Consider the following 10,649-nt stretch of genomic DNA (forward strand, 5'->3'; position numbering starts at 1 on the left):
AACGAGGGTCGTGGTGTATGTGTGTCTGTCTGTCTGTGCGTGTGTGTGTGTGTGTGTGTGTGTGTAGAGCGATTCAGACTAAACTACTGGACCGATCTTTATGAAATTTGACATGAGAGTTCCTGGGTATGAAATCCCCGAACGTTTTTTTCATTTTTTTGATAAATGTCTTTGATGACGTCATATCCGGCTTTTCGTGAAAGTTGAGGCGGCACTGTCACGCCCTCATTTTTCAACCAAATTGGTTGAAATTTTGGTCAAGTAATCTTCGACGAAGCCCGGACTTCGGTATTGCATTTCAGCTTGGTGGCTTAAAAATTAATTAATGACTTTGGTCATTAAAAATCTGAAAATTGTAAAAAAAAATAAAAATTTATAAAACGATCCAAATTTACGTTTATCTTATTCTCCATCATTTGCTGATTCCAAAAACATATAAATATGTTATATTCGGATTAAAAACAAGCTCTGAAAATTAAATATATAAAAATTATTATCAAAATTAAATTGTCCAAATCAATTTAAAAACACTTTCATCTTATTCCTTGTCGGTTCCTGATTCCAAAAACATATAGATATGATATGTTTGGATTAAAAACACGCTCAGAAAGTTAAAACAAAGAGAGGTACAGAAAAGCGTGCTATCCTTCTTAGCGCAACGAATACCCCGCTCTTCTTGTCAATTTCACTGCCTATGCCGTGAGCGGTGGACTACGAGTATACGGTCTTGCTGCGTTGCATTGCGTTCAGTTTCATTCTGTGAGTTCGACAGCTACTTGACTAAATATTGTATTTTCGCCTTACGCGACTTGTTTTCTCTTGTTTCTCTTTTTTTGAGAAACCAAAAACTGAATATCTCAAAATGTGAACACCTGTAACAAAAACTTCTGTTTTTTATTTATCTTTTAATTTAAAGAAATAACGAATGCCAGAGCCATTCACAACACGAAGAACACAAGGAAAAGGTCGCTTTCATTCAACTTTATATAGCAATTTGTTGTCGGAAATAATGTTGGTATAAATAAAACTACATTTTAAAAGATGCCATATAGCTTGAGACTTTAATAAGAGGTGCATGTATTCATACCTCTTCATAATATTGATATGTTTAACCAGCTCACCGAGCTATTTCGTGTATCGTTAAAAAATAAATTAAAAAAAGAAGATAAAAACTTAAATCGCCACTGACGTTAATTATGTTTTGATCCTCTTGTTGCTATTTGTATGTTTTATTTTTTGTCTGTTCGCTCTAAAGACCTTTCAGTTGAAGAAAGCACATCTGAAAGTTAATTTTTGATCGATCTTGATCATAATAATCCAAAGCCGCACTTGAAATAACGAGTCAGTTTACAACCCCGAAACTCTTGGCCTTCCCAGACCCTAGTTTTATCATTCCCGAGATATCCTTTTTCACAGATATAGGTACGTGTGTTTGCATTTTACACGACTGGTGATATTCAAAGCCTACAAAGAAAGTATGCAAGTCAGAAATATTGCAGTGTGTATATTTGGTTGCTGTCAGTGTATTCAAAATCAATACACAAGTCAGCAGTCTTGCATTGTGCATGTCTTTTTCATTCTGCACGGGTGTTTTTTCGATGCCGCCAGAAACAGTATCAGTGGCCTCCCCTTTAGCGTAGCTGGTTAATTTGTGTGCCTTCAGTAATGGTTTTTAAGTCAGCAATCTTTGCACTCATAGTTATTTTCAGTCCCTCCTGAAACAGTATACAAGAGGTAGTCTGGGTTCGCTTCGATGGCTGTTTGAGAGTTGCCCAGCAGACAGGTTCCTGAAGCCAACTTCTTCATGATGGAAATCTCTATCGCAAGTGCACTGCAACCGGAAGTCACACGGCATCTTCCCACGCATGCGCCGAAACTGTTGACCGTCAGTGACGACACGATGGAGGCATTTTGCAAGACGGATGGGAGTGGGGCTTTTTTCAATATCACACAGACGTCTGGAACCTTCAGATACGAGTCTGGAATGAATCAGAAAACCAACAGTAAGTTCCCATTGTGGAGTTTTAGAGAGAGAGACAGAGACCTAGAGGAGAATAGAAAAGAAGAGAAGAGAAGAAAACAGAGGAGAACAGAAGAGAAGGTAAATGTTCATCTCGAACGGCTGCTGATTCCGCTAAAAGTAATTGCCGATTTCGCGAAATGGAGTAGCTTTAGAAGCCATTACACAAATTCGGCATATCGCTGCTGATTTCGCGAAATGGGCAGATTTTTGCCAATTACGCAAAATCTACAAAACAAACTGCCGATTCGGCGAAGTCGGCAATTCCGTGAATAGAGCACGACATACATACAAACAACAAACATGGCTTATGTCACAAAACAAGCAAGGAGAAAAAAACGAAAATTAGTGAACGCTTGGAAATCATCAAAATCAAATATTAAACTAATAATAGTCTTGAGTCAAAATCTTTCATTACCGTATCCTACTTAAAATGTGCAAAACCTGGGTTCTTTCTGTGTGTTAGTGTGTGTGTGTGTGTGTCTGTCTGTCTGTCTGTGTGTGTGTGTGTGTGTGTGTGTGTGTGTGTGTGTGTGTGTGTGTGTGTGTGTGTGTCTGCTCTCGTTTAGCCGACCCCCCCGCCCCAAGTTTTTCTCACAACTGAAGAAAACACAGATGATAGGTCCACGGACAATGGGACTTTCATCGCTCCTGATGCCCGAGGAAAATGAAGCGTGCTCGATGCATAGCAAGGGAAATAATCAGGTTTTTTTTTCGAGTTTTTACTTCGTACTCAGCGGCTTCACCCTCGCTAGGTGAAAAATCAAGCTGCAGGTATCAACATTTATGCAAGAGAGACAGAGACAGAGACAGAGAGAGAGGGAGAGAGAGAGAGAGAGAGAGAGAGAGAGAGAGAGAGAGAGAGAAACACCGTCCCTATTTCCACTATTATTTCCAAGGCGGCTAATATGGACCAGTGTATCACAAATCATTGTAAAAAGCTAACAACTTCAAAATAACATGATACAACGCAGTGCTAGTGTCAAACTAATTGATTGCATCAGATTTATTAGTTTCGGTTCGATGAGAACATTATTTGAAGTACAACAAAAAACTAAAGAATCTGATTAAAAACAGACAAAATGAAAGGATCAACTTTCACGAAAAGAAGACTGTTTTGTAGGCCTATATTTAGGGCTAGTTATAGGCTATTTTCATCAAGCTTTTTAATCCATGACTGAAACCCGTCTTTATCTTTTCTTTTCTTTTTGTTGTTTAATGTTGTCCAAATAATTATAAGAGGACACACACATAATTTGAGTTTTGCTATTATAAACTTCGCCAAAAAAGTATTGCAACACATTTCGCACCCAAATAAAAGCATTAATTCCCCTGTCATTTCATTCAAACTTTATATGCCAGTTAAGGTCGTTCACTTGAATTTCTGGATCACCTTTCGGATTAAACATTTCTTTTACAGGGATCACGTGACCGCCGCTCAAATAAGGGTACCCTTAGAATCGACTGGACAAAAACGGAAGGGCCCAATCAAAAATCGACCCAGATTGATCCAGATAGTCAAGTGATCGGCCTTATGCCCCGGTCTCACATCTACGAATGTCACCCGACTTTAGGTAGTCGGCTGGAAGTCGGAAGAGGTCGGAGAGTTCGTGAGAATTAGCAATTTTGTTTTTGAAAAGTCGGTTAGTTCGGAAGGCCCTTCAGACTGTTTTGAACATGTTCAAAACAGTCGGAAGAGCCTCCCGACTCAGACGAATAGAAATTTGTCGGGTGGTTGTCGTAAGCGTGTCGGTTTAGTCGTAAGGCGATTCTGATTAGTCGTAACGGTAGTCGGAAGACCCGGGGCCCGGTAGCTCAGTTGGTAGAGCACTGGACTTGTGATCCAAAGGTCGCAGGTTCGAATTCGGGCCGGGACGGACACGGGTCAACTTTATGTGCAGACCCAGAGACGGAAGCCATGTCCCACCCCCGTGTCATCAAAATGGCACGTAAAAGACCTTGGTCATTCTGCCATAAGTGCAGGTGGCTGAATACACCTAAACACGCAGACACCTGGGTAGCGCGACTCCGTTGCTGCTAGCTTTCCACTGGGAGGAAGCGACCCGAATTTCCCAGCGATGGGCCAATAAAGTAATGAAAATGAAAAATGAAATGAAAATGTAAGGGTGGTCGGATTTGTCGGTAGCATAGTTTTGAAGTGTTTAGTCCCGACTTCCCCGACCATCCTAACGACTTAGTCGTATGGTGTCTGATTTGTCGTTAGGGCAGTCTGATTTGTCGTTAGGACAGTCGTTAGCTAGTCGGTTTAGTCGTTACACTGGTCGTGAGAGTCGGCTATTGTTCGGAAGTTTTTCAGCTAATAATCGGGCCTGTCGTAACTGCAGTCGGAATTGTCGTTACTGCAGTCGGAAGTGTCTGGACACATGTCGGATTTGTCGGCCCTAAAGTCGGGTGGTTGTCGTCTGCTTGTCGGCTACATGGTCGGATCAGTCGTAAGGACAGGTCGGGAGTGAAATTTGGAGCCGAATTTGCATCCGACACTTCCGACCTAGTCGACTTAACTATCCCCGACACTTCCGAAAAATCGTATATGTGAGACCCAGGCATAAACTGGCATATAGAATTTGAATGAAATGACAAGATAATCAATGCTTTTATTTGGGTGCGAAATGTGTTGCAATAATATTTTGGCGAAGTTTATTTTGTTTGCGCTAGAAAGACTGGACAAGCACTGCTAAAAAGTAACAATTGGTTTAAGCGTGTTTATTCAAATTCACATACACACGTTTCAAACAATAACAACATTGAGAACGTTAACAAGCAGATTGCTTATGGACACGTTCTTGAACTTATAATCAATACACATTCAGATAGCAAAACATGGCGAACAAGTGATAGCTTCAACACTTATCTTGATAATCTTTAATTATATTTTATACAAATAGGGTAAAGAGAGAGAGAGAGAGAGAAAGAGAGAGAGAGAGAGAGAGAGAGAGAGAGAGAGAGAGAGAGAGAGAGAGAGAGAGAGAGGGAGAACTCGAACTCGAACTCGAACTCGAAAACTTTATTACCGAGGGATGATAGCATTAGGTCCATATGGTCCTTTCTTACAGCTAGTCCCTACTACTAGAGGGAGAGAGAGAGAGGGAGGGAGAGAATGCCTGGCTACATCAATTGCACAGTTAATATAATATCAGCCGAAGCGATTAGTTAACATAACATAGTCTTGTACAACAGAGAATATTTTCGTGTTCAAAGATATAGTTAAATCAGTATTTCCAAACAAGAGTGTTTTGCAGTCCAGAACGTGTGTTGGCAGACTATTGAATAAAATGGTTCTATGTTCTTTAAATCAAGACGCACTGGGGGATGAAATCCTTTGAGGCATAAACTGTCGTTTGATATCGAGTCACACAACCAAGTTTCTGACAAAGTCACAATATCGTGCTCTTTAACTTCACATTGTAAAATATCAATCTTGTTTCGCAAACTACGTACATTTATATGCAAAATAGAGGTATCTTTAACATGCTCTCTACCAGGCGGGCCTGGGTTTGGGTGGACATTTACAATTACAGTCATGTACATAAACAATTGTGTGTGTTAACAGCTGTGTATGCGGACTCCGTTTTAAGCGTCAAATTAAGAGTGAACGCGGCCAGAAGTGTACAACGAAAGACGTTCAAAAGCCTGACGGTTTTGCTGTGTGCGCGTCCGCAATTGTTGAGACAATGTCATGTGCACGTTATCCAGAGAGGATAAACGTGGCGAATGAGATTGATTTTAGCGCTCTAGCGCCGTTAGTTTGTGAGCACAGCAGGTGATCCATTTTAGGAGCCGGTCAATATTAGGGGCCATTCCCCTATAAGATATGTCAAAAGACTCATTTTAGCTTACCAATCACAGACGATACATTCAGTGGTATGGATTGGACGGCACAATTTAGCTTGTCTGCCTGAAGTTTGACCTGCTCTGTTGACACATACACAAACACACACACACACACACAGACACACACACACACACACACACACACACACACACACACACTCGTATATATATACACACACAAACACACACACACACACACACACACACACACACTTATATATATATAGAGAGAGAGATTTTTATATTCATCGTTCAAAGAATAAGCAGACAAAATTGTAGGTACTTGTACTATGGTTGGAGTCAAGGCAATTGGACAAAGACAATTTCGTGTGCGCTACGATGTCTTATGCACATTTTTTAATATATACTTTTACCAGTGTTATGCAAATGTAGTAGCTTTGGGGATGGTGGCCAAATATCTGTAAACTACATTGCGTGAAATATCATATAATTATGTAGATAGCAGGAAATGCGGACTAAAATTGCATTTTCGACAATAAGTAAGGTTGTTTGCAAAGTCATTTTGTGGACTTGTATAAAATCTTTAAAATATAATGTCAGTTATACGAAGGATTTTTATTGGTAAATTTAAAACAATAAGAATGGTACGTTAGTATTAACAAAACAAGACAATCACAAGAAAATCGACTCAAAAAATTATGAAACAGTTGAAGTCAAAATTTGTCGGAGATGCTTTTGTTGTTATCACGTGGTGATGTGTCTTTGGATACTTGAAACAGGGTTTTCACAGACATAGTTACTATTGCAGTTCAGTAACAAACAATCAAGGCTACAATAACATTTTGATACAGAGCACAACGAAACCGGAAAGTCTTTTTTTTGCACAACTATATAGAAGCCAAAGTCTGTACTCACTCTTTGCAAGAGCAAGCATTGATGCGTTGGGCGTGGTAACTGCTTTTACCGTTGATGGAGAACCTGCACATGGTAATATAAGATTTACATTTCCGAATGTTTGCATAATTTGTTAGTTGTGTCTTTGTGTTCATTCTACAGGGTAAGTACAAGTATAAGATTAATAATAATATGACATTTCCTAATGTTTGCATAATTTGTTAGCTGTGTCTTTGTGTTCATTCTACAGGGTAAGTACAATTATAAGATTGATATGACATTTCCTAATGTTTGCATAATTTGTTAGCTGTGTCTTTGTGTTCATTCTACAGGGTAAGTACAAGTATAAGATTGATATGACATTTCCTAATGTTTGCATAATTTGTTAGCTGTGTCTTTGTGTTCATTCTACAGGGTAAGTACACTTATAAGATTGATATGACATTTCCTAATGTTTGCATAATTTGTTAGCTGTGTCTTTGTGTTCATTCTACAGGGTAAGTACACTTATAAGATTGATATGACATTTGCTAATGTTTGCATAATTTGTTAGCTGTGTCTTTGTGTTCATTCTACAGGGTAAGTACAAGTATAAGATTGATATGACATTTCCTAATGTTTGCATAATTTGTTAGCTGTGTCTTTGTGTTCATTCTACAGGGTAAGTACAAGTATAAGATTGATATGACATTTCCTAATGTTTGCATAATTTGTTAGCTGTGTCTTTGTGTTCATTCTACAGGGTAAGTACAAGTATAAGATTGATATGACATTTCCTAATGTTTGCATAATTTGTTAGCTGTGTCTTTGTGTTCATTCTACAGGGTAAGTACAATTATAAGATTGATATGACATTTCCTAATGTTTGCATAATTTGTTAGCCGTGTCTTTGTGTTCATTCTACAGGGTAAGTACAATTATAAGATTGATATGACATTTCCTAATGTTTGCATAATTTGTTAGCTGTGTCTTTGTGTTCATTCTACAGGGTAAGTACAATTATAAGATTGATATGACATTTCCTAATGTTTGCATAATTTGTTAGCTGTGTCTTTGTGTTCATTCTACAGGGTAAGTACACTTATAAGATTGATGACATTTCCTAATGTTTGCATAATTTGTTAGCTGTGTCTTTGTGTTCATTCTACAGGGTAAGTACAATTATAAGATTGATATGACATTTCCTAATGTTTGCATAATTTGTTAGCTGTGTCTTTGTGTTCATTCTACAGGGTAAGTACACTTATAAGATTGATATGACATTTCCTAATGTTTGCATAATTTGTTAGCTGTGTCTTTGTGTTCATTCTACAGGGTAAGTACACTTATAAGATTGATATGACATTTCCTAATGTTTGCATAATTTGTTAGCTGTGTCTTTGTGTTCATTCTACATGCTTGATATCTTTTTTCTCGACATGTCTGTTATCATTTGCTAACAGTCAGCATATTAGAAATAACTCATAATAACGACATTTTCAATATCTGCACAATACGTAAACTGTGCTTCAGTTTTTATCCCACAGTCTGTGTGTATCTGCGTGTGTCAGTCTGTCTGGTTTGTTTCTGTCTGTCTGTCTGACTGTATATTTGTCTGTCTGTGTCTCGGTGTGTTGCCGTTAGTTTCGGTGATTGAGGTAATGCGGTCGTGGTTGCTGTTCTCTTTAAAAATTATAAATGTAATTATCGCTTACCTTGAAAGCACATTAAAAGTGCGATCGACAACGGAAACGTTGCAAGTTTGCCCATCTGTTATTTCTATAAACAGAAAAGAAAACAGGTACACTTTAAAATACTGTTGTCGGTCTTGGGCTGGTTGATTGATTTATGTTTGATCGGTTTATATTGGAGTTATTTTCCTCCATTCAGACACACACCGACACAAACAGACAGAAAGACAGGCGGACAGATAGACAGACAGATAGACGGACAGACGGGCAGGCGCCGGGCAGACATACAAACAAACAGAGCGATACACGGTTCACCTACTGTGATGGAAACAAAAGATACAACCCACAAATACGGAGCAAAGCAAATCATAAGGTTGTCTGTTCGATAGGTAGTCTTTGTTGATGCTGCTATCGGCTTCAATCACCTTTTTGGTTTAAAAATTGCAATTAGATATAGCGCAATTATACATAACTATATTATATATAGCCAGAATAGTGATTTTAATGGAAACTGTAATACTATGATAATATTAGCGGTCATTGCACACTTACTTTGGCGGCAGTATGTGTATGTTTTTGTATATGAATAGTTCTGATTTTTGACGTGTTATCGTGTCCGACAGTCTTGAAAACCGTTTACTGAAAACGTATGTTTGACAGGCGGCCGGGTTTATATGCGTCAAAGACAATTTTACGTGTTAACTTGTTCATTTTAATAGACAGTTAAGTGTTTGCTAATGTTACTGTAATTGTTACTGCCAAACAATTGTCCCTCACGTCGTTGTTCCAGCAGACTGAGTGCTCCTTTTGTTGTGGTTCCTCTTGACAAACCCCGCAACATTACTGTAAAAACATGCGTCCTGTTTCACTCAAAGCACACGGAACTAACAATGGGGATGAAGGTCGTTTCCGAATGCATACAGTCTGTTCGGGCAGAACGTTCGATCGTGTCTAAATGGCAGACATTCGCTTTATCTGTGCGTTTAAGGCTGGAGTCTACCCCAGAAAACAACAAGCAGAATTAAAATAGGTCAGTCACCCAATGGACCCGTTCAAAATTGAAAAGATAGACCTGTGGGGCAGTTCCCAGGATCTCAAACTGACAGCCCACTCTGTCAACATCCTGGGCCAAAGAATATAGACACAAACATCATCGAACGTTGAAGAAGAAGAAGAAGAAGAAGAAGAAGAAGAAGAAGAAGAAGAAGAAGAAGAAGAAGAAGAAGAAGAAGAAGATATAGAAAGCATTATAAAGAACTGATTGAAACCCGGAATTTAAGCTCGAAAGCAAATATATTTTTCCTTTCAATTATACTAATTTATTCAGTGGTGACTCTTGTGCAAAAGGCTTATACCCCACACTCAAGTTTTATACATTATCTTATAAATGAGACCTTAACGCTTACTTATTTTTCTTCTCCTTAGCAACCCTTAGTTAATTTCCTATGCTCAGCCGTAGGCTCAAAGCATGTTTTCTGTCAAAATGGACGTAGAAGCACCACAGTTCAAAATTGAACACGTGAAGGGCTAGGGGTATTCATATTTTGAATGTGGTTAAGGGGATACCTTGTCCAGGATGTGACAACGTTTTACAGTTTTATTTGTGTATTTGTCTTTCAAACGTTGGTTCACAGTTGTCGGGTTTTTTGTTCTTCAATTTACTATTAAAGTGACTTATATTGCGTTCTATATATTGTTCCTCTATCACACGTCTTCCGGTGTGTTACTTTGATTGTTGATTTATTTACATATCTAAAATATAATCTTAAAATCGTATTGTGTCATTAGTGGTTTTGTGCAAAAGTCCGATACCCCACACTCAAGTTCCAGTCGTTATCTTGAAAATTAGCTCGTTTGTTATTTCTATCCCCAGCACTCTCCTGAACTTACAGATAAGTGCTTTTTTACAAATGTAGATTCGACCCTTAACAAGGTTTAGAGGCCTGACAGGAGGTAAAGCATCATTAATTTATCAGAGTGCTGTCGTACTGTCACACTTGCTTTCGTTCAGAAAATACATGAGAAGATTGAATGCGACAGTAGAGACATCCAGATTTGCCTTCGTCAAAAGTTCGTGAGTTCCTATCTTCGCGAGTTTGTTGAAGTGATGACGTCACATCCCGTCACGGTCACCACTTTCCAATTTCGGTCCAGATCTACGTGCGCGTTCGTCTGTTTTTCGAAACAGAGATGACGAGTAGTGTTAAATGCTTTTTTATCGGAATATTCCAGACATCTGAATATGCTGGGTA

At 38.6% G+C, this 10,649-nt stretch overlaps 1 long non-coding RNA gene across 1 annotated transcript; it reads right to left on the minus strand.

The window, feature by feature from the left end:
- Positions 1 to 647: 647 nt before the first annotated feature.
- LOC138956646 (uncharacterized) lies at positions 648 to 8,485 on the minus strand. The gene is made up of 4 exons (XR_011452742.1): positions 8,422 to 8,485; positions 6,749 to 6,811; positions 5,879 to 5,953; positions 648 to 1,979 (listed from the first exon to the last, which is right to left on the minus strand). It is a non-coding gene; the product is annotated as an uncharacterized lncRNA (long non-coding RNA).
- Between the last annotated feature and the right edge of the window lie 2,164 nt (positions 8,486 to 10,649).

The sequence above is a fragment of the Littorina saxatilis genome, linkage group LG2 (genome assembly GCF_037325665.1).
Source record: "Littorina saxatilis isolate snail1 linkage group LG2, US_GU_Lsax_2.0, whole genome shotgun sequence".
Taxonomy (NCBI): domain Eukaryota; kingdom Metazoa; phylum Mollusca; class Gastropoda; order Littorinimorpha; family Littorinidae; genus Littorina; species Littorina saxatilis.